Below are 22328 nucleotides of genomic sequence, written 5' to 3'. Positions count from 1 at the left end.
GTTAGCGTCGTCCTCAGTTCCTACTGCGTAAGTCAGCTAATAAAAGCCGGAGCACGTGAACGTTTACTGTGCGACCGTAGTCATTCATGATCTATGTAGGTGGCGCAAGGGTTGAGGCCGTGAACCCGCACTTTGTCGAACCGGATTCAAACACCCATACAGTGACGTCACGAGATGTCCGCTGTCAAGGTGAGGGAAGGGAACGGTTAGAGGAAAGAGACCTGTGCACATTCGCAACAGGAAAACGATGTCCTATCTGCAATTATAAGTCGTATCGTTCATATACATATGCAAACTGAACAAACAAATGGAAGTTTGTACCGAAGCTAGGGTTAGAACCCGGGTATGCTGCTCGCTAGGTAGAGGCGCCCACCACTACGCAATCCTGGCACAGTGGCTTTGCATAGCTGCACGGCCAACCATAGCATGCCTCCCTCCTTCATATTCTCTTGCAGAGGCCCACCAACTGTATTCTCGCTTCACTCTGCACATTGACATCATAGATGTCTGAGACTTCACAAAGATCGCTGGAATCATATACCCTACTGGCCATTAAAATTGTTACACCAAGAAGAAATGCAAATGGTAAACGGGTATTCATTGGACAAATATATTATACTAGAACTGACATGTGATTACATTTTCACGCAATTTGGGTGCATAGATACTGAGAAATCAGTACCCAGAACAACCACGTCTGGCCGTAATAACGGCCTTCATACGCCTGGGAATTGAGTCAAACGGAGCTTGGATGGCGTGTACAGGCACAGCTGCCCATGCAGCTTCAACACGATACCACAGTTCATCAAGAGTAGTGACTGGCGTATTGTAACGAGCCAGTTGCTCGGCCACCATTCACCAGTCGTTTTCAATTGGTGAGAGATCTGGAGAATGTACTGTCCAGGGTAGCAGACGAACATTTTCTGTACCCAGAAAGGCCCGTACTGGCCCTGCAACATGCGGTCGTGCATTATCCTGCTGAAATGTAGGGTTTCGCAGGGACCGAATGAAGGGTAGAGCCACGGGTCGTAACACATCTAAAATTTAACGTCCACTGCTCAATGCGCCATCAATGCAAACAAGAGGTGACCCAGACGTGTAAGCAATGGCACCCCATACCATCACCCCGGGTGATACGCCAGTATCGCGATGACGAATACACGCTTCCAATGAGCGTTCACCGCGATGTCGCCGAACACTGATGCGAACATCATGGTACTGTAAACAGAACCTGGATTTATCGGAAAAAAATGACGTTTTGCCATTCGTGCACTCAGGTTCGTCGTTGAGTACACCATCGCTGGCGCTTCTGTCTGTGATGCAGCGTCAAGGGTAACCGCAGCCATGGTCTCCGAGCTGATAGTCCATTCTGCTGCAAACGTCGTCGAACTATTCGTGCAGATGGTTGTTGTCTTGGAAACGTCCCCGTCGGTTGACTTAGGGATCGAGACGTGGCTGCACGATTCATTACAGCCATGCGGATAAGATTCCTGTCATCTCGACTGCTAGTGATACGAGGCCGTTGGAATCCAGTACGACGTTCCGTATTACCCTCCTGAACCTACCGATTCCATATTCTGCTATCAGTCATTGGATCTCGACCAACGCGAGCAGCAATGTCGCGATACGATAAACCGCAATCGCTATAGGCTACAATCCGACCTTTATCAAAGTCGGAAACGTGATAGTACACATTTCTCCTCCTTACACGAGACATCACAACAACGCTTCACCAGGCAACGACGGTCAGATACTGTTTGTGTATAAGAAATCGGTTGGAAACTTTCCTCATGTAAGCACGTTGTACGTGTCGCCACCGGCGCCAACCTTGTGTGAATGCTCTGAAAAGCTAATCATTTGCATATCGTATCATCTTCTTCCTGTCGGTTAAATTACGGGTCTGTAGCACGTCATCTTCGTGGTGTAGCACTTTTAATGGCCATTAGTGTAGTTTCACTTGGCTAAAGCTGGGTTTCAGGCAGGATCCTCCGTTTCATACGGTGCTGAGGTGCTATTGCAGAACTATTGGAGAGCCGCTACAATCCTGTTTGAGTTCAGGGGAAATACCAAGTGCGCCATGAGTTGAATGGGAATTTGGGTTCAGGAAGGAGGTGTGCTAAGAGAGCGCCCTGGTAGCACAATGTGTAGTGCATCTACCTAATGAGCAGGAGACCTGGGTTCGAATCCTGCTCTTGGTACAAACTTTCATTCTTCGCTTCAGTTGAAATCTTCCCGTCTCCACTATATCTCTTTTGTTAAGCAAACTTCCCTTCTACAATAACCTATGAAACCTTCCCTTAGGATTTCTATCTCTTGTTTAAGAATAACAAACGAAATCTTCCCTTTGAGATTAATTCTCTTTCTCAATCTTCTCATACACATTTAAATGCTGCTTATTATAAGTGATTTTCTGATTATTTCGACGAAACATGGAATGTGTCGTCGTCGCGGCCCTCAGTCTTTACCTGCAATAACCCAAAACTGTTCCTTACCTTTTTTACTGTTACTGGATCGCCATCTGACTGCTACATCGAACTGTGTCATGAATATACTTACTCTGTTTTACTATACTCTATTAGCTGCTGGTGTACTGTCATAATACGTGGCTGTATTTATTACCATAGCTGACGTTATTCTTTATTAGCAAAGCTAACGTTATTCTTTAATTTGACTGAAGTTATGCAATTCATAGTTAAACTTTTTATTAACAACAATACAATTTTGCAAAGTTTTACGTTGATGATTTTTGGAATGAATTATAATCAGTAATGCAATATTGCTGACAAAAATTAATTATATTCTGAACGAAATGACTTTACAAACTTTCAAATGAAACTTTCTTTTTACAATAATCTTACAACTAGCATTGCGCAAACATACCTTCAGTAGTCTTGAGTTTCTCAAAAAAAATAATTCAATAATGTTAGTTCCTCATATGATAATAGTTAGCTGATGTGTCTGTACATCCGTTTATAATCTCTTGTAAATCATAGCTGGTGGCTGGCAGGCACACCGCTTCTCTCAACCTCTCGCTTCAGACCTGCTACCTACTCGTTTCACATCTCGCTTACTACTGACTTCCTACGAACGCTAGAGTGCCGTCTCTCCAGCCAACAACGCTTTCTGGTGCAGACAATACCTGCTAACATTACAAAATGTATCAATACGGGGTCTTTCCCGCCATATTCTTAAAATGTATCCATACGCGGTCTCTCCCGCCCTTTTTTAAAATTATATCAATGTGCGGTCTCTCATGCCAACAATACTTTGGTGCAGACATTCCCTGCTACCACAATTATTTCCAACATGACAAATATTAATTATTCCCACTTAATCCTATTAATAAAATATAAACATCTTTCATAAATTGTGGTTTGACAATAGACAATAGAAATATATATGCCTTACACAGTCTATATATATACACCAAACGTTTCTGAGACCTGTAACTTCATTGGACTGTTCTTCAGCATCGACCCTAAAGCTCAAACCTCGCACCTTCCGCCGGCCGCTGTGGCCGAGCGGTTATGGGCCCTTCAGTCGGGAACCGCAAGAGTGCTACGGACGCAGGTTCGAATCCTGCCTCGGGCACGGATGTGTATGATGCCCTTAGGTTAGTTAGGTTTACGTAGTTCTAAGTTCTAGGGACTGATGACCTACGATGTTAAGTCCCATAGTGCTCAGAGCCATTTGAACCATCACACCTTCCGCCTTCCATCTGTTTGGTCCAATGAAGGATGCACTCTGCGGTAAGCAGTACGTGAATGATGGGGAGGTTATTATGATGCGGTAACACATTGGCTCCGACGTCGACCAGTACAGAACTGTTTTGTTTTGTTATTTTTTTACTTTCTTGAGGTTTATGCTGTGTGTATGTAGGTGTGTGTGTGTGCGTGCTTCCATATTGTTAAGATCTGGAGGCAGCGGAGGAAATTTACAGCTTCACTATGTACTTAAAATGTGAAGCCGACCTCTCAAAAGTTTTGGAAGGAACAGTGGGATTAGAGATATTTATAATTTTTAAGCGATCCTGGACGAAAGCTTTACTTGGTGTGTGATAATACGGTATGTGATCAAAAGTACCCGGACACCCCCAAAAACATATGTTTTTCATATTAGGTGCATTGTGCTGCCACCTACTGCCAGGTACTCCATATCAGCGACCTAAGTAGTCATTGCATATCTTGATAGAGCAGAATGGGCCGCTCCGCGGAACTCACGGACTTCGAACGTGGTCAGGTGATTGGGTGTCACTTGCGTCGTACGTCTGTGCGCGAGATTTCCACATTACTATACATACTTAGGTCCACTGTTTCCGATGTGATAGTGAAGTGGAAAAGTGAAACTACACGTACAGCACAAAAGCGTACAGGCCGACATCGTCTGTTGACTGACAGAGATCGCCGAGAGTTGATGAGGGTCGTAATGTGTAATAGGCAGACATCTATCCAGATCATCACACAGGAATTGCAGTATGAATCAGGATCCACTGCAAGTACTATGACAGTTAGGCTGGAGGTGAGAAAACTTGGATTTCATGGTAGAGCGGCTGCTCATAAAACACACATCACGCCGGTAAATGAAAACCGACGCCTCGCTTGGTGTAAGGAGCGTAAACATTGGACGATTGAACAGTAGAAAAACGTTGTGTGGAGTGATGAATCACGGTACAGAATGTGGTGATCCGACGACAGGGTGTGGATATGGCGAATACCCGGTGAACGTCATCTGTCAGCGTGTGCAGTACCAACAGTAAAATTCGGAGGCGGTGGTGTTATGATGTGGTCGTGTTTTTCATGGAGGGGGCTTGCACTCCTTGTTTTGCCTGGCACTATCACACCACAGACCTACAATGATGTTTTAAGCACCTTCTTACTTCCCACTGTTATAGAGCAGTTCGGGGATGGTGATTGCATCTTTCAACATGATCGAGCACCTGTTCATAATGCACGGCCTGTGGCGGATTGATTACACGACAATAACATCCCTATAATGGAATATCTTGCACAGAGTCCTGACCTGAAATCTATAGATCTCGTTTGGGATGTTCTGGAACGCCAACTTTGCGCCAGGCGTCACCGACCGACATAGATACCTCTCCTCAGTGCAGCACTCCTTGAAGAATGGGCTGCCATTCCCCAAGAAATCTTCCAGCACCTGATTGAACGTATGCTGTCATCAAGCCTAAGCGTGGGCCAAGACCATATTGAATTCCAGCATTACCGATGCAGGGCGCCACGAACTTGTAAATCATTTTCAGCCAGGTGTCCGGATACTTTTGATCACGTAGTGTACGTAAGCAGCGTATATTGTTGACCTATCTGTCATATAAAAGAGGCGTCCAGCATTTCAAATTTTATTACGTAATTAATTAATAATATTTTTCCTCCATTAAAATATATCACCTTTATCATTTATTTCGTATTGTCCCAGCCAGAGATAAAGCTTTAAGACCTGCTATCAGCATGTGAATGAAGTGTCTGGCGACCAGTTCTGGCGTCACATGTGTCTTCCATAGCTGAATATATGATTCGGCAGTTTCTTAAAAGTTCTCGTATACGACAGACGCTCCGTTGTTGCACCATTAAGCATACTATGGATACTGGTTTCCCCATGACAGCTGGAATTCTCTAACATTGATCTCCCGCTCTCCTTGAGACCCTGTGGGTTGAAATTCCTCGTAGGTCCGATGCACCTTTTGTCCTTATATATTTTTTTCATGCTGTTGCTGACTGTGCATACTATTTAGTGGTGACTACATTACGAGATATCGTAGACTAGATAAGTTTTTCGACGTTGTGCGACGCACACACACAAACAACAACAACAACAACAAAAGTATTATGACCATTTACAGATCTATGGGGTTGCCACAATGAGGTGACAATAGTCATAGGACTATTCTTTTAATAAAGCGTCGGACCTCTTTTGCCCGACGTACTGCAGCTACTCCGTTGCTCTCAAGTCTTTGAAGGAAACACTCGGAAAACGAATCCACGTTGTCCAGATACTGATGTCTGTAGCATGCAAGTATCGATAGATTTGACTGTCTATACATGAAGTGCAAATGGGGCCTGTAGATGGTATTATTGAGACGCCGGAACTGATTGTCTAAGTAAAATAAGTTCTCAAAGCGTACGGCTGTTTGGCGGTTTTCCTTGGTAAACACTTGAGTCCTGTCCGCCGCGATAGCTGAGTAGTCAGCGTGACGGACTACCGTCCTAAGGGGCCCGGGCTCAAGTCTCGGCTGGGTCGGAGATTTTCTCCGCTCAGGGACTGGGTGTTGTGTCGTCTTCATCATCTTTTCATCCCCATCCGGCGCGCAGGTCGCCCACTGTGGCGTCGAATGTAATAAGACCTGTACCAAGGCGGCCGGATCTGCCCCGTGAGGGGCCTCCCGGCCAATGACGCCAAACGCTCATTTCCATTTCCACTTGGCTCCGTGGGTTGTGCGTCATACTCGAACGCTACCATCAGCCCCTACCAACTGAAACTAGGACTCATATGACGAGGCCACAGTTTTTTAGTCATCTAGGGACCAACCGACATGGTTCAGAGTGCAGGAGGGGCGCTGCAGGCGATGTCGTACTGCTAGCAAAGGCACTCGAGTCGCTCGTCTGCTGCCATTAACGCCAAATTTTGCTGCAGTGTTCTGACGGACACATTCATCGTCCGCCATTCATTCATTCCTGTGTTTATTTCACGTAGAGTTTTTGTCTGTTAGCACTGACAGCTGTACCCGAACGCCGCTATTCTCGGTCGTTAGTTGAAGGTCGTCGGCCGCTGCGTTGTCTGTGGTGAGAGGCAATGCCTGAAATTTGGTTTTCTCGGCACACTCTTGACGCTGTCGAACTGAGGATATTGAATTTCCTAACGATTTTCGGAATGGAACGTCTCATATATCTAGCTGCAACCAGCATTCCAGTTTGGTTCAAGTGACTCTGAGCACTATGGGACTTGACTGCTGAGGTCACCAGGCTCCTAGAACTTAGAGCTACTTAAACCTAAGTAACCTAAGGACGTCACACACACACCCATGCCCGAGGCGACCGTAGCGGTCGCGTGGTTCCAGACTGTAGCGCCTAGAACCGCTCGGCCACACAAGCCGGCCATTCCAGTTTCAAAGTCCTTGATTCCCGTCGTGTTGCCATAGTCAAGTCGGACAGCTTTTCACGTGGATCACCTGCGTACAAATGACAGCTCCGCCAGTGAACGTCCTTTTATACACTGTGCACGCGATTCTACCGCCATATGTACAGGTGCATATCGCTGTCCCATGAATTTTGACCCTTCAGTGTGTATCTTCTGACAGAGAAAATTTGTTGTTTTCTATATATCTTATAAACGTTGCTCGTATTATTTATTGGCAAATAAGACACACAATAGCTAATCGATGGTTCGATCATTCATACATATAAATCTCAGAAACAAGGAAAAATCTCATAAGCAGGAGAATATCTCTCCAAAAGGGAGTAAATTTCCACTTAACGAAGGTACAATCGCACAAATTCATTCTCTGATAATGTCTAAGTTGCTTACGAGCACGCATGGATACGTGTGGCGCAAGATTAATACCACAAAAGACAAAGAAAAAGGTTAACCGTCTACATTTATGTATATATTCCACAAGCCATTGTCCAGTGACTGGAGAAGAGTTGTTCGTACATGACGTATCAGCGGTTCTCTTTCCTATTCGATTCGCGTATTGAGGTAGGCAGAAACTACTGTTATCTGGTTCTGTGCGTGCCTCGTACTCTCTTAGTTGTTTTCGTGATCTCTATGCGAGACATATAAGGGTGAGAGCAGTTTTAGCGTGCGTTGTTTATCTGTCTATTGACTAAAAGAAGCGCTGACAGTTTTCCTTGTACCCCGGTTCTTTAAATTTAGCCAACAAAATTTCACGAGACCGATTCCGCCTTTCTTCCAAAGATTCCAGTTTAAGTTCGCCGAACGTATTATAGTATCGAATGGGCTACATAGACCCCAGCAATGAGTCTTCGATTTCGTCCCATATATGCTTCGATGTTTGCGTGATAAGAAATCCAAGCATTGAAGCAATTCTCCAGAACTGGTCACACAAGCAATCTGTGGACGAAGTAGCGCAGACTTTTGTTCTTAATGCCTTACCACACTGTCATGAAGTCTAGGTCTGCTAGGCCGATGAAGAGGTGAGGTGGCGAGAGGATGGGGGAGGAGGCAGCTATAGCAGTAACGTCTACCACCCCCTCCACCCCCCTTCCACCCTCCCTCGGAACATTTACATTCTGCCATCCTCATTACGACTAGCTATGAAGTTGGCCAACTACACAAGAAGTAGGTACCTATAACATCCCAATTAGCCGTTACAACTTAACAACTTATGACGAGTCGTTAAATTTTAAACGTCGTGCATTTCTTTTGCTTTGAGCTATTTCATTGATCTAGTTCGGCTTTTACTACAGTCCAACTTTAATGGATCTGTAAGCACGCTCCCCTTCTGGACGTGAAGTGATTCTCTTGTGTAATGAAGTTTCAACCCGTTAGCGATTATGTCACTAAAAGTTATCTTCGCGGAGGGTCAAGTGAAATATTGGCATCAAACAAGTAGGTCGATGACAGATTGCGTCAGAGTCAAAACAACAGAACCAACACCGTCACTGCGTTTCTCATTTCCTCAGTTCACCAAGACAGTAAAATTATGATAGACTGCAATGTCCAGGCTGTCCTCTTCACACAGTTAGGACTCTGATATTGTAAATTGGAGATTTCCTGTTTGAAACCATGTTCAGTCATAATAAAACTGCTGTAGCCTGATATTGAGAGGATTTTCAGTATAGTTGCTGTAATCAGAGTCTGTGTTCAACCCAAGTTATTTACTTTCTCAGAGTGTGTGTAACCTTGCAGCAAAAGCAGCTACTTTTCGGCAGATCTCCGAGGGAATCAGTACACATACGACGGAATGCGTACCTAAAATGTTCCAAAACGTCGTGTACAAGAACGGGATTTTCCGGTGCTGATGCCTCGATTTCAGTTGGCGATAGAAACGTAGAGTTAAGTGTTTGGATCACCTTTGGGCTAGGAGCCATTTCGTATACCCAACAGAAGGATCGTTTTAGTGTCACTATCCTATACTACGGTGTCAAAGTATGATTATTAGGCGAATGGAGCAAATCGATTGGTTCTTTTTCATTTAATTTAGTCTACAGCGGGCTTGATGGAACTTATAGAAGCACCTTTAGTTAACATGCGCTTCCTCGGGAGACCCCACAAAAAAGTTTTTTACTATATTTTCGCCGTCACCAGCTGACCAAAACCCAGGAGAGAATGCCAAGACCGCTATGCACAGAAAATCATTGAAATTTTTTAGATATATTCCTAAAAACACCATCTCGAACTACGTTGAAAATTTTCTTTATATCTTTATCCGTTTCCAAGATACAGAGCTTCAAAGTTATCCTAACTGTAAACGTAAAACATGATCCTAAAATTCGATGTGAGGCGAAAACGTAGTTTATAAACCACGGAGAAATGATTTGTAAAATGTCTTCGTTTTCATCTGGGTACTTCATGTTGTAGGACTGAAAGCACATGCAAAATCTCTTTGCACGTAAAATACAAGCCGTCGCGTAAAATTAGTTTTGTGTTGTTTCAATTTCACATAAGTGCTACCTAAATTTTACTGACCAATACATTTCTTTTTGTATGAGTTACATGCTCTGCTGCAACAGGGAAGAGAAAGCAACGAGCGAAAAAATGCTCGTGTCGGAGTAGAAAAAAATACGAATATGTTTGTATTTATTTAAAAGACTCTGACTGAAAAGTGGGGTACCAGCTGCCCCATTTTACCTTCGTCAACACATTTAAAAATTTTCTCAAGCCTTTTGGCATGCGAACATATTCGCGAATATTTACGCTGAGCGAAAAGAAGACAGTGTCAGTAGCAAAGAGACGGAAAAGTAATAAATACTGGAAGATAGTAAACGGCGATTGTGTTATAGGAAGATAAAAAGGAGACAATGGCAGCGTGGGAGAAAGAGAGGGGCACAGCGGCAGTGGACACATAGTTGACACTGACAGAACAATGCTAGGAAAAGTGTGAAGGACACTGTGCCAGGGGGGAGGGGGGGGGGAGTAATTACGAGCGAGAAAGTGGAAGTGGGTGAGAATCAGTCATGATGAGAGACAGAGTATGTGACAAAGAGAAAGAGAGAGATACTGATAGTGAGGAGAGACAGCAGCAGCTGGAACGAAGGAATGAGATAGCAGCAGCAAGAAAGAGGACGAGAGAGACAGTGAGTCTGAGAAGAGACTCTAGTAGTAGGACGGAACAAGGGGGATTGTGGCCGTGATACAGGAAACAGTGACCGAGAGACACAAAGAGATAATGATACTGAGTTGAGGAGAGCGAATGATTGAGAAAGGGCAACTAGGAGTGCGTGGGTATGAGTGACTTACTGTGATGAAGTCGTGGGAGCGAGTGAGTTATAGTTCGTGGAGCTTGTGGTAGTTTGTGTTGAGCTGCATCTTAAAAAAAGCGCTAATATTTTCGCATGCCAAAATTTTTGGGAAAATTTGTAAAGGTGGTGAGGAAGGTATAATGAGGCATCTCGTACCTCAATTTTCAGTCAGAGTCTTTTAAATAAACAGAAACGTATTCGCATGTTTTGTGCTCCAATAGGAGCTTTTTTTCGCTGGTAAACATATCTCTTTGTGGAGAAACAAAGCACTGTGAGAAACGTTCTGTGAGCTATCGGATGACTTCCTCAGTAGCTCGAAGTAATTTTACAAATGACGTTAGACCTTTTTCTTGAGATTGAGGCAATGTCGTCGATGTGCACACGACCTTGTAGCGCACCATTTCCGGGCCGCGACAGTCGGCGAGTGCCGTTCTCTATTTTGAGGGTTTTTCCAGCTTCCAGTGGACGGGACTGTTCTCTGGAATGGGGCAAGCTTCCGCTATTCGCTTAAACCGGCTAAAGGGTGGTGGCCTGGCCCGACCTGGCTGTTTTCAAAGACGCGACTTTTCCACAGGGTATCTGGCTTTTCCTAACATCTTTTGGGGAACAAACTCTTGAAAGCTTTGACAGGCAGCAGCACGCTTGACCAAACGAAGTGCCTACTTTGGAGGCTGACTGGGCCAAAGGCCTGCATGTTACAACACACTGACGTGCAAACCTTAAGGACGGAAGGAACTTTCCCATGCTGTGTCACTGGGAAATAATGTAGCTAGATGAAACTTAGACAGTACATAGAAAGAATTGCTACAGAACGTAACTGAAAGAAATACGGAATGAGACACTGTTATTCACAGATAATACATAAGCTGAAGTTAGGATGATTTATGATGGTCCGTTGGACACTCAAATGGCGAGACAATAGTCTGTGTGATCACCACAGATGCGTACGCTCTGCAACGATCACTCATGCTGGTCACAAGGCTGGTAAGGAGCTGTTATGGTAGGGTGTTCTGTTTATCGACCAGCGCGGTTGAGAACTGCTGGATGGTCTTTGGCGCATGTAGACTTCCTCCAATGCTTCTCCTCAACGCAACCCATACGTGCTCAATAGGGGTTAAAGTTGGGTTAGAGGTGAAGCCAATCCATTCGCCGAATATCCTCTCTTTCCAAGAGCTCCTTCACCTATGCCATTGGTTGCGATAGCACACTTCCATCCTTAAAAGTGAAATAAGGGCCAAATCCAACCCTGAGAAGACGCACAAGGGAAAGGAGTAGAGTGTAACAATAATTCTGGCCGGTGGGTGGGCCCTGTTTAAAGATTTGTAGACCAGAACGCCTATGCAACATTATGCCTCCCACAGCGAAACACCTGGACCATTAAAACGATCGTGTTGGCCAATGTTATTCCGTGTAGTAATGTTTTTCCGCCTCTAGCCATATGAGAATACTTCCAGAATCACAACTCAGGCCGAATATGCTCTCATCCGAGAAAAGCAAGAGACCACACTCTTCATTGGTCCACTCCTTATGCTCTTGGCGGCATGGCAAACGGTGCTGCCGATGTGCGGGTGTCGACGGAACACAACGTTCCCGCCGTCAGGCAAAGAGACCGTCCCTATGCAGTACCCGTGGCATCGTGCATCGTGAGATTGCGTGCTGTGCAGTCCTGTTGCCCAACGTAGCGGTCATTTACTGCTGTAGTTGACCAAGCTTGACCATGTACACTCCTTCGGGCACCAGTGCCTGTGGTTGCCAACGCTCCCCACGCAAATGAAACTGTTGTAGTTGGCAGGAGAGCCAACCGTATTGCTAAAGGAAGCCGAAATGCACGCGTTTTAGCTCACGCAGGCTGGCGTGAGGTCTGGAACATGACAAGGGGATTAGAATTGAGAAAAATGGACGTAGCTGGTGGAATATTTAACTTTAATCCATTAATGGAGAACGTCGCTCTTTATGGTACATGATTCACAATATCAATAGTACGGATACTGGCGCCTTGCTAGGTCGCAGCAAATAACGTAGCTGAAAGCTATGCCAACTATCGTCTCGGCAAATGAGAGCGTAGAAGTCAGTGAACCATCGCTAGCAAAGTCGGCTGTACCACTGGGGTGAGTGCTAGGAAGTCTCTCTAGACCTGCCGTGTGGCGGCGCTCGGTCTGCAATCACTGATAGTGGCGACACCCGGGTCCGACGTATACTACCGGACCGCGGCCGATTTAAAGGCTACCACCTAGCAAGTGTGGTGTCTGGTGGTGACACCACAGAAACCATGGTGTGAGCAACACCAAACTCCTGGGCTGCACTAGTCACATTTCGTCCTTCTTCCCGTTTGCTATCCAAATGTTGTAATGGAACACACCACCAAAGTGTACCTTAACTGATCGCTGATTTACATACTGCTTTTTTATACATTCGTTGAACTGCCTCGTTTTGAGGGGCCACCACCATTTGACGCTATAGTCACGCTTACATCTTGCCATGTGTCTTCTAGCTTTCTATACATGACTGGGAAAACTCTGGTAACAGGCTACAGCTCTTTCATTGATTTCCACCGATTTGTTCATACGTTATGTTACTTTATCTGTCTCGTTCTTAAGTTTTGCAGAACAGTGTAGTTTGGCGCAGCAGTTGGGTGCGGGCGAAGTGGAGAAGTCAGTCGGAAGCGTTGGTGTGGACAAGAGGAATTCTTAGCCCTGTTTCGCTGTATATTTCAGAAGTCGGTAGTGAAGGATCAGTAAATTTGTTGTCTGCGTGAAAAGTGTAGACACTCTTCGCATAATGTGTATTCTTTCTGAGGAGTGGTAGAAGACAGTTTAAAAGAATAATTTCATTTACATAACGAAACTCTATTATAATGTCCTTGGATGAATATCCGCACATCTACACAAACAGAAATTTCTCTCCTATGAAGTTGTCTGTGATGTACCTACACGACGAACCCTAGAGTCCTGGTGGGCTGCGGCGTGAAGACTTGTGACGTCAATGATTTTGCCTTCACCTGACAGCTGACATACTCCTGGTGAAGACCACTACCAACTGGACTGAGTCTGCCAGTATGGAGAACTGAGACGAAACTGCTGATACTGCCAACATCTGGCACTGTGACTGAACGGCTGATACAGCTGGCCAGAACTGTTGGCAGTGCCGTCTTGAGGCGCAGGAGGTAATTGACTTCGCACGGCCCGACTGTGGCCAAAGTAGTCGGGAGTGGGTGAATATTTGCTTGTCGCTGTGAGGGATGTGGCCTGGCGTAGCTTAATAGTGCCTGTCGGCGAGATGGTGCCCCCAGAAGCCATAGACGCTACGTGTTACACCATGGCAAAGGCCACCAGACCATACAAGGAAGTTATCTGGGTGTTCACGAGAACAGATTACACCTGTCCTTTTGGTGGTTCGACTGCCTGTCCGGCGTACCTGGTGTACAGACGAACCGACTACCAGGCAGATACTACATCGGAAATACGTTCCCGTGGGCGGGTGTGGGGGACTGTCTTAGTCAGTTACCTGTTTCTAGACGGGTGTTGCTGTTTAGAGAGCGTATACAGACCGATCAGAAAGAGCCTACCTATCAATAACAGAGCGAGGAGCAACTAGCTAGCTGTATCAGACCTGGTGAGGATTATTAGAAGATTGTGTATTGAACCAGGGACCTAGAAACGATGGAGAAGCTTCGTTCCGCCGTAGCCCTCAGTGGTTCACAGCCCCACGACAGGCCACTGCAGTCCACCCACCCCACCGCCATCCCACACCGAACCCAGGGCTATTGTGCGGTTCTGCCCCTCCCAGTGTCCCCCCCTTCTGCCACCCCACACTCCCCCCCCCCCCCCTCGGGAACATTTCATACCAGACGAGAGACGAGCGTATCCCCAAATGTTTGCGTATGTGGAGACAGTATTTGTACAGCAACCGCCGACACAGTGTAAGTGAGGCGGAATAAGGGGAACCAACCCGCATTCGCCGAGGCAGATGGAAAACCGCCTTAAAAACCATCCACCGACTGGCCGGCACACCGCACCTTGACACTAATCCGCCAGGTGGATTCGTGCCAGGGCCCGGCACGCCTTCCAGCTCCGGAAGCAGGCGTTAGACCTGGGGCTATCCGGTCGGACTATTATTAGAAGATAATGAAGTGAGTTTTGTTCCAATGGAAATTTCAAGTGTAGAATTTTTAGGATGTCTTTCTCCTCTTTGGATTTTGACTGTAATCCTGTGTCGTTACTAAAGGAGAGGCAGAAATCGGTTGGTGAGGGTGTAGTATCTGATTCCCATGTTCGTTGCCCAATCCAGTGGTCGTTTTTGGGTGTTTATTCAAAGTGGTCAGATGACCACAGGGCTTTATTGATTACTGGCATAGATGAAGTGTTTCTTTAACGCTTCCTCATGGGTCAAAGGGAGGCTGGCGACCCTTACTTAGCTTGATAGCATATGTGGAACAGTGCGTAGACATTAGCCAGGTCCACCAACAAACGTTTTGGACGAAGCTTGTAAGGTGGAAAGATTTTGCACTACATATTTATTACTCTTGCAGATATATATTAGATCACTGTCTACGATGCACAGTCGGATTATTAACCATTCCATTGGCTGATACAGGCTAGTGACATATAATAACAGCATGTGCGGGAGTTCAACAGGGCTGAACAGCGACAGAAGAGGCAAAGTGGGCCACACATTTCTTAGAAGCCGCTATGGTCTAAATAAAGGACGGGAAAGAGACTTGTGTTCTGTCCTAACAGAGTGTAGAGAGTGGCGGCGGCGGTTTACCATGCTGGAGGTGGCAGAACCTTCATAGCACAGGCAGAGCGAGGTCAGGTTGCCCTCTGGTGGGACGAACTTCAGAATAGAAATGGGGCGAACTTTCAGGATAGGATGTCAGAGGCATAATAAGGTGAAAGGATATCCTTTCAACGCAAAGTAATGGGCGGGGTCACAAACGATTGTTGCGAGCTGACCTCCAAGAAATCTTCTCACAGGAAGCACCAGGATACATTTCTCGCCAAAAAGCAGAGACGCGTTTTTGATTGAGAAATGCTAAGGATGTAGGAGACGAAATGGGACCTTCCAGGATACCTTTTGAAACCAGTAATGAGCTTCAGGTGATTGGCTGACAGATTCGTGACCCATGACCAATGTAGTGTGTAGTGTCTCGTACCAAGAGAGCAAGGGAGAGGACGTTATGGGAGGCCAGTATCCTCTTTCTTCAACACAAATGCACACGTGGATTAACACGTTCTTCATTTACATGAACAGATAGCTGCTACTTAACTTTAACAGAGTCCATGGGTTGTAGTACGAGCTCTTCAATAATGGTGCACGTTAGCCTCACTGCTGGTCAAGTACAAGTCCTCCTAAGCCCACTCTGCAATGATTGATTGACGCCAAACCAAAATGAGTCAGTGAGAGTGACTGTGCTAATGACTGAGGCCCTCCAGTCAGCGGCGGTAGCCTAAATACTTGCTGTCGAGAGGGCGTTGGCGGCGTGTTGCTAGCGAGTCTGTCTCTGGCCTCTCTCGTGCTGGCCGCACTTGATCAAGCGCCTACAATCGATCTTTGCCAACCGGTGTGCTGGCGACAGCTTACACCAGCACATAGTGGAGGGTAATGATTTTGTAATGGCCGCTGGGCTTCGTAGCCTGAGTGCAGATGTAGACATCGCATGTCCAGGAGGGAGGGCAGTATGACATCAGCAAGGACTTCCCTCTGGGGATCGCTTTAAAGCTCTTCCCCACCGGGAGGAGGACTTCGCTGACGAGAGCCACAGTGGAGTCTCGTGGTCCCATTTTGAGAAACGTTGTTTCGACACAGGAAGTGCGTGAAGTTGTTTCTCCATGGCAGAGTTGTTTACTCGAGTGATGATTCCTTAGCTCTGTGGATTCTGGCACTCATTGAAGTGCTTCGTCACAGGAAAATACTTGAGTTGAATTTCTGTACCTGGCTAGTGAGGAAACAGAAGTCTTGACTTGTGTTATGTCTTGTATTAAGATAGTTTTAGCTCTATGCAGCATATTGTATTCAGTGAGAAGGCAGAGAATTGCAGGTACACCACGTAGATAATCTGGACAGCAGCCAAAACCCCATTTAGTGGATCATCTGTGTAGTACAGCTGCTGTCCGTACTTCAATAAGTGATGTGTGCACTCCGGTTCGTCGGATAGGGAAACACTCACACTAAATGTGTTGAGTTTCATTTGTTTGTCCACTGAGCGTTTTTTGAAAGAGTCTGACAGGATGAAGGTCTTCTTCTCTAGGCTAAACAGTATCAACCAACTTTGTATCCATATAATAACGGGGGGCGCGGTCTAAAGGAAGCAAACATGTATTCTACCAATCTCGAAATTACATGTAGGGTAGGTTCAAATGGCTCTGAGCACTATGCGACTTAACTTCTGAGGTCATCAGTCGCCTAGAACTTAGAACTAATTAAACCTAACTAACCTAAAGACATCACACACATCCATGCCCGAGGCAGGATTCGAACCTGCGACCGTAGCGGTCGCATGTAGGGTAGAATCCGATATTTTGTACCTTACATTTATAGTTTTTTGCTCTCTACATGTTTTCTGAGAATAAATAATTTACAGTATACACGTTTTGATTCCTTCTAACACCATTCCGACAGGAATCGTTGGTTTGATGTGCTAAAGTGAAGTGAACTAAAACTACAACAATATATTTAGTTTTATGGAAATCCCTAGATGTAGCTTCTGAATGACAGGGTCTGTAAGGATTATGTATTATAGAGAAAATGGTAATTTTCGTAGTATTTTGGATGTCACACGGAAAAGTTAAGCTTCAGTAGCACCTGGGTAATACAGGACAAATCTCTGCCACAGAGTGGAGAGCAGTCGTGGGGAGAGAGAGGAGCAGTAGGTTGTATCTTGTGATGGGGTAAGATATGTTTAGGTCATTCTGTGTGCCGGCAATAATTTTCTTATATTATTTTTCATTTATGGAGAGATATTCTGTAAATTTATTCAGAAGTGTAAAGTGAATTTTTAATACACACATCAAAATAAAATTTCGCATCACCTCGGTTCCGGGAGTTCCGTAACCCGTACAGAAAATTGGAATAGAGATCAACATAAACATCATTTTCGCCCTTTCTATTGCTCGTGAAAACCACACATTGCATGTTGTACCACCATGCAGCGAGACCCTCAGAGTTTGTGGTCCAGATTGCTGTACACACCGGTACCTCTAATATCTAGTAGCACGTACTCTTGCGTTGATGCATGCCTGTATTCGTCGTGGCATAGTATCCACAAGTTCATCAAGGCACTGTTGACCCAGAGTGTCCCACTCCTTAACGGCGTTTCGGCGTAGATTCCTCAGAGTGGTTGGTGGGTCACGTCGTGCATAAACAGCCCTTTTCAGTCCATCCCAGGCATGTTCGATAGGGTTCATGTCTGGAGAACATGCTGGCCACCCTAGTCGAGCGATATCGTTATCTTGAAGGAAGTCATTCACAAGATGTGCTCGATGGGGGTGGAATTGTCGTCCACGAAGACGAATGCCTCGCTAATATACTGCCGATATGGTTGCACTATCAGTCGAAGGATGGCATTAACGTATCGTACAGCCGTTACGGCGCGTTCCATGACCACCAGCGGCATACGTCGACCCCACAAATGCCACCCCAAAACAGCAAGGAACCTCCACCTTGCTGCACTCGTTGGACAATGTGTCTAAGGGGTTCAGCCTGCCGGGTTGCCTCCAAACACGCCTCCGTAATTGTCTGGTTGAACACATATGCGACACTCATCGGTAAAGAGAACTTGATGCAAATCCTGAGCGGTCCATTCGGCACGTTGGCCTTATCTGTGCCGCGCTGCATGGTGTCGTGGTTGCAAAGATGGACATCGCCATGGACGTCGGGAATGAAGTTGCGCATCATGCAGACTATTGCGGCGCAGTTTGAGTCATAACACGATGTCCTGTGACTGCTCGAAAAGCATTATTCAACATGGTGGCGTTGCTGTCAGTGTTCCTCCGAGTCATAATTCGTAGGTAGCGGGCATCCACTGCAGTAGTAGTCCTCGGGCGGCCTGAACGAGGCGTGTCATTGGCAGTTCCTGTCTCTCTGTATCTCCTCCATGACCGAACAACATCGCTTTGGTTCACTACGTGATGCCTGGACACTTCCCTTGCTGAACGCCCTTCCGCACAAAGTAACTATGCGGACGCGATCGATCTGCTGAATTGACCGTCTAGACATGGTTGAACTACAAACAACACGAGCCGTGTGCCTCCTTTCTGGTGGAATAACTGGAACTGATCGGCTCTCGGGTCCCCTCCGTCTAATAGGCGGTGTTTACATCTTTGGGCGGCTGTAGTGACATCTCTGAACAGTCAAAGGGATTGTGTCTGTGATACAATATCCATGGTCAACGTCTATTTTCGGGAGTTCTTGGAACCGGGGTGATGCAAAACTTTTTTTGATGTTCGTATTTCCAGTGTTAAAGAATTTTGTCTCAGTGACTTAAAGTTTTGTTGCTGAAGTTACTTTATTGTTTTTCCATCAATGAGCATTCGTCTCTTTATTTCAGGTTGCCCATATATACATAATTTTGCTTTCCTAAGTTTCTCAGTAACGGAACTTTAATTGACAATGATCACTGCAGTAATGAGATTTATTGGCACAGGAGTTTTGTGGATGTCTCTGTAGTTTAAAGCGCCAGTTGCTCAAGGCATTGCTGGTAGTTTGATTTTTTTTACCCAGCGTATCAGCAGCAGCCGCATTAGTTTGGAGATAGCAGTAGCACAGCATTGATTCATTGCACAAATATATAGGTCATTTATAATTTATGTGTGATACAATTAACATTTCTATATCTATGTAGATACTACGCAAGCCATGTACGGTGCGTGGCGGAGAGTATCCTGTACCACTAGCAGTCATTTCCTTTGATGTTTCACTCACAAATAGAGCGAGGGAAAAACGACTAACTGTGTGCCTCCGTATGACCCCTAATTTCTCTTATCTTATCTTCGTGGTCCTTGCACGCATTGTATGTCGGCGGCAGTAGAATCGTTCGACAGTCAGCTTCAAATGCTGTTCCTCTAAATTTTCTAGATAGAGTTTCTCAAAACGAACGTCGCTTTCTCTTAATTTTTGGTAGTTGTTTATTTTCATATTTTTCTCCCAGTCAGGCTGTTTGTATCATTGATAACAGAACAGTTTTCTTAAATTTAATAGAACAGACTGTACTCTTGCCGCAAGTGTGGCAATACACAGCTTAACCTTGAATTTCTGATTAACTTTTGCGTTGTTGATCACTTTTTAAGAATTACGAGATTACTTACTAAATTAAGTACGACTTTAAATGTTTCTCTCCTCACGAGTCTAGCTTCATATTACACAGACAAAAAGCTGATGAGCCACTTCCGTGGTAGGCTTAAGAATTCCATTGCGGAGAAACATTAAACAACCACACATACACAAAACATATGCTGCAAACACCGCAGGGCTTTGCAAGGTTACGGAGCAATAGATCACGTGATTTGTCTGGCGCACTGCAGGGGGGTAGGAGTCGGTTGACCCTGTCCGCGGCCGTGAGCATGCCTTTGCCAGACTCCATAGTAGCACCGAGACGACGGGTGAGGAGGCAAGTTTTATTCTGTCTAAGGCAACACTGTGCTATTTCCGACTAAAACAGAGTGCTAAATCCACGTCCTGCAAGTTTACACCCCACTCAAAACTGAACCAGAACCCCTAGCCGGCCGCGGTGGCCGTGCGGTTCTAGGTGCTGCAGTCCGGAACCGCGGGACTGCTACGGTCGCAGGTTCGAATCCTGCCTCGGGCATGGATGTGTGTGACGTCCTTAGGTTAGTTAGGTTTAAGTAGTTCTAAGTTCTAGGGGACTGATGACCTAAGATGTTAAGTCCCATAGTGCTCAGAGCCATTTGAACCATTTCTTTTGAACCCCTCGAACGTATGAGGGTATTTGCGGTTCCTAATAATTTTCTACGGACGCCTGTACCATTGTCGATCCTCTTTCTCCTGTCCTAGGTACCGAAAACACATGCGGCGCCGTATGGAATTTCGACCTCCTGCTCAGACTGCACTGACATGCTTTTTCACTTAATTTCCGCGGTCTAACAACACAACCGTATCAATTTAACACTCCTTTCTATGTAACACCTACTCTCGAATTTTCGGCCCAACTGCAGGAATGTTCCAAGACTACTTCCTGGTACCACTTATTTACCTCGCACACACAGCCGACAGCAAAACTCTCCCCTCAACTGCATTTGCAGGGAGCAATCAAATGAAAAAGAGGCAGATGGAAGAAACTGTTTCCTATTTCAAAAGGAATCGTCAAAACTGCTAATACATTTACTCCACTGTGAGATGGTGAATGCCTACGGAGCCATGATTGTACCATGCGAGCACCTCTTCGAAGCCGGCCGGGGTGGCCGAGCGGTTCTAGGAGTTACAGTCTGGAACCGCAACAAATATTAATTATTCCTACTTAATCCTATTAATAAAATATAAACATCTTTCATAAATTGTGGTTTGACAATAGACAATAGAAATATACATGCCTTACACAGTCTATATATACATACCAAACGTTTCTGAGACCTGTAACTTCACTGGACTGTTCTTCCACATCGACCCCAAAGCCCAAACCTCGCACCTTCCGCCGGCCGCTGTGGCCGAGCGGTTATGGGCGCTTCAGTCCGGAACCGCAAGACTGCTACGGTCGCATGTTCGAATCCTGCCTCGGGTTTGGATGTGTGTGATGTCCTTAGGTTAGTTAGGTTTAAGTAGTTCTCACTTCTAGGGGACTGATGACCTCAGAAGTTAAGTCCCATAGTGTTCTGAGCCATTTGAACCATTTTTGAACCTCTTCGAAGCAAACCGGCGGCCTCGAATGTCTTTCTTCAGGGATCCAAAAATATAGAAAACACGTAGGTACAGATCGGGACTGTATGGAGTGTGTTGAACAGCTTCTCAGCGTAGTCGAAGCAACTTGCCAGCAAACGCCCGCCCACATATTGCCGAGGTTGTTCCGACTACAGCCGGCAGCGGTGGCCGTGCGGTTCTGGCGCTGCAGTCCGGAACCGCGGGGCTGGTACGGTCGCAGGTTCGAATCCTGCCTCGGGCATGGGTGTGTATGATGTCCTTAGGTTAGTTAGGTGTAAGTAGTTCTTAGTTGTAGGGGACATATGATCTGAGATGTTGAGTCCCATAGTGCTCAGAGCCATTTTCTTGTTTCGACTTCATATCCTCCACACAGTCCCGATCTCACCCCATACGATTTCCTTACTTTTGGAAGCCTAAAGAAAGAAATTCGTGGCCGTCGATTTGCTACGAAAACAGCTTTTACATGTACGCATTCATCGCCTTGTCTCACAGTGGAATAAATATATCAACAGTTACGGCGATTTCTTTTTGAGATAAGAAAGTTTACTTATCTTTTTTCCATCCGCTTCCTTTTCATTTGACTGCCCGTTATACTTCTCGGTTATTCCTACGTCCCTTCATCCCAACGATTCCTCAAACACTCCCTCAACTTCTGCAGTGACCAAAGGTACGTCTTCACGATCCTAGACGTCTTATCATTTCTTTTAACATCTGAAAGTAATAATGCTATAACACACTTACAGTCATTCATACACTCTTCGACGAATGGGTAACCTTAGCCCTGGTAGTTACTAAGAGACTTATGGCGTAGCCTTCAATAGTCGGAGCTCTAACTAAGAGCTTGAGGTAATTTTCATAAAAAAATTTAAAAGAACCCCTGACGATTCCCTGTTCCTAGAACCTGTTCCAAACGCGCAAGTCTCCCAATCTTCAACAGAAAAGTTGAAATCTTCCCCATTACCACAGCAACAGCAGCACATTTAGGCGTGATAAGTTTCTCTGAAGCATACTGTATTTTACTGG

The sequence above is a fragment of the Schistocerca gregaria genome, chromosome 7 (genome assembly GCF_023897955.1).
Source record: "Schistocerca gregaria isolate iqSchGreg1 chromosome 7, iqSchGreg1.2, whole genome shotgun sequence".
Classification (NCBI taxonomy): domain Eukaryota; kingdom Metazoa; phylum Arthropoda; class Insecta; order Orthoptera; family Acrididae; genus Schistocerca; species Schistocerca gregaria.
The sequence above is the reverse complement of the archived record's forward strand: the minus strand, read 5'-3'. Positions refer to the sequence as shown.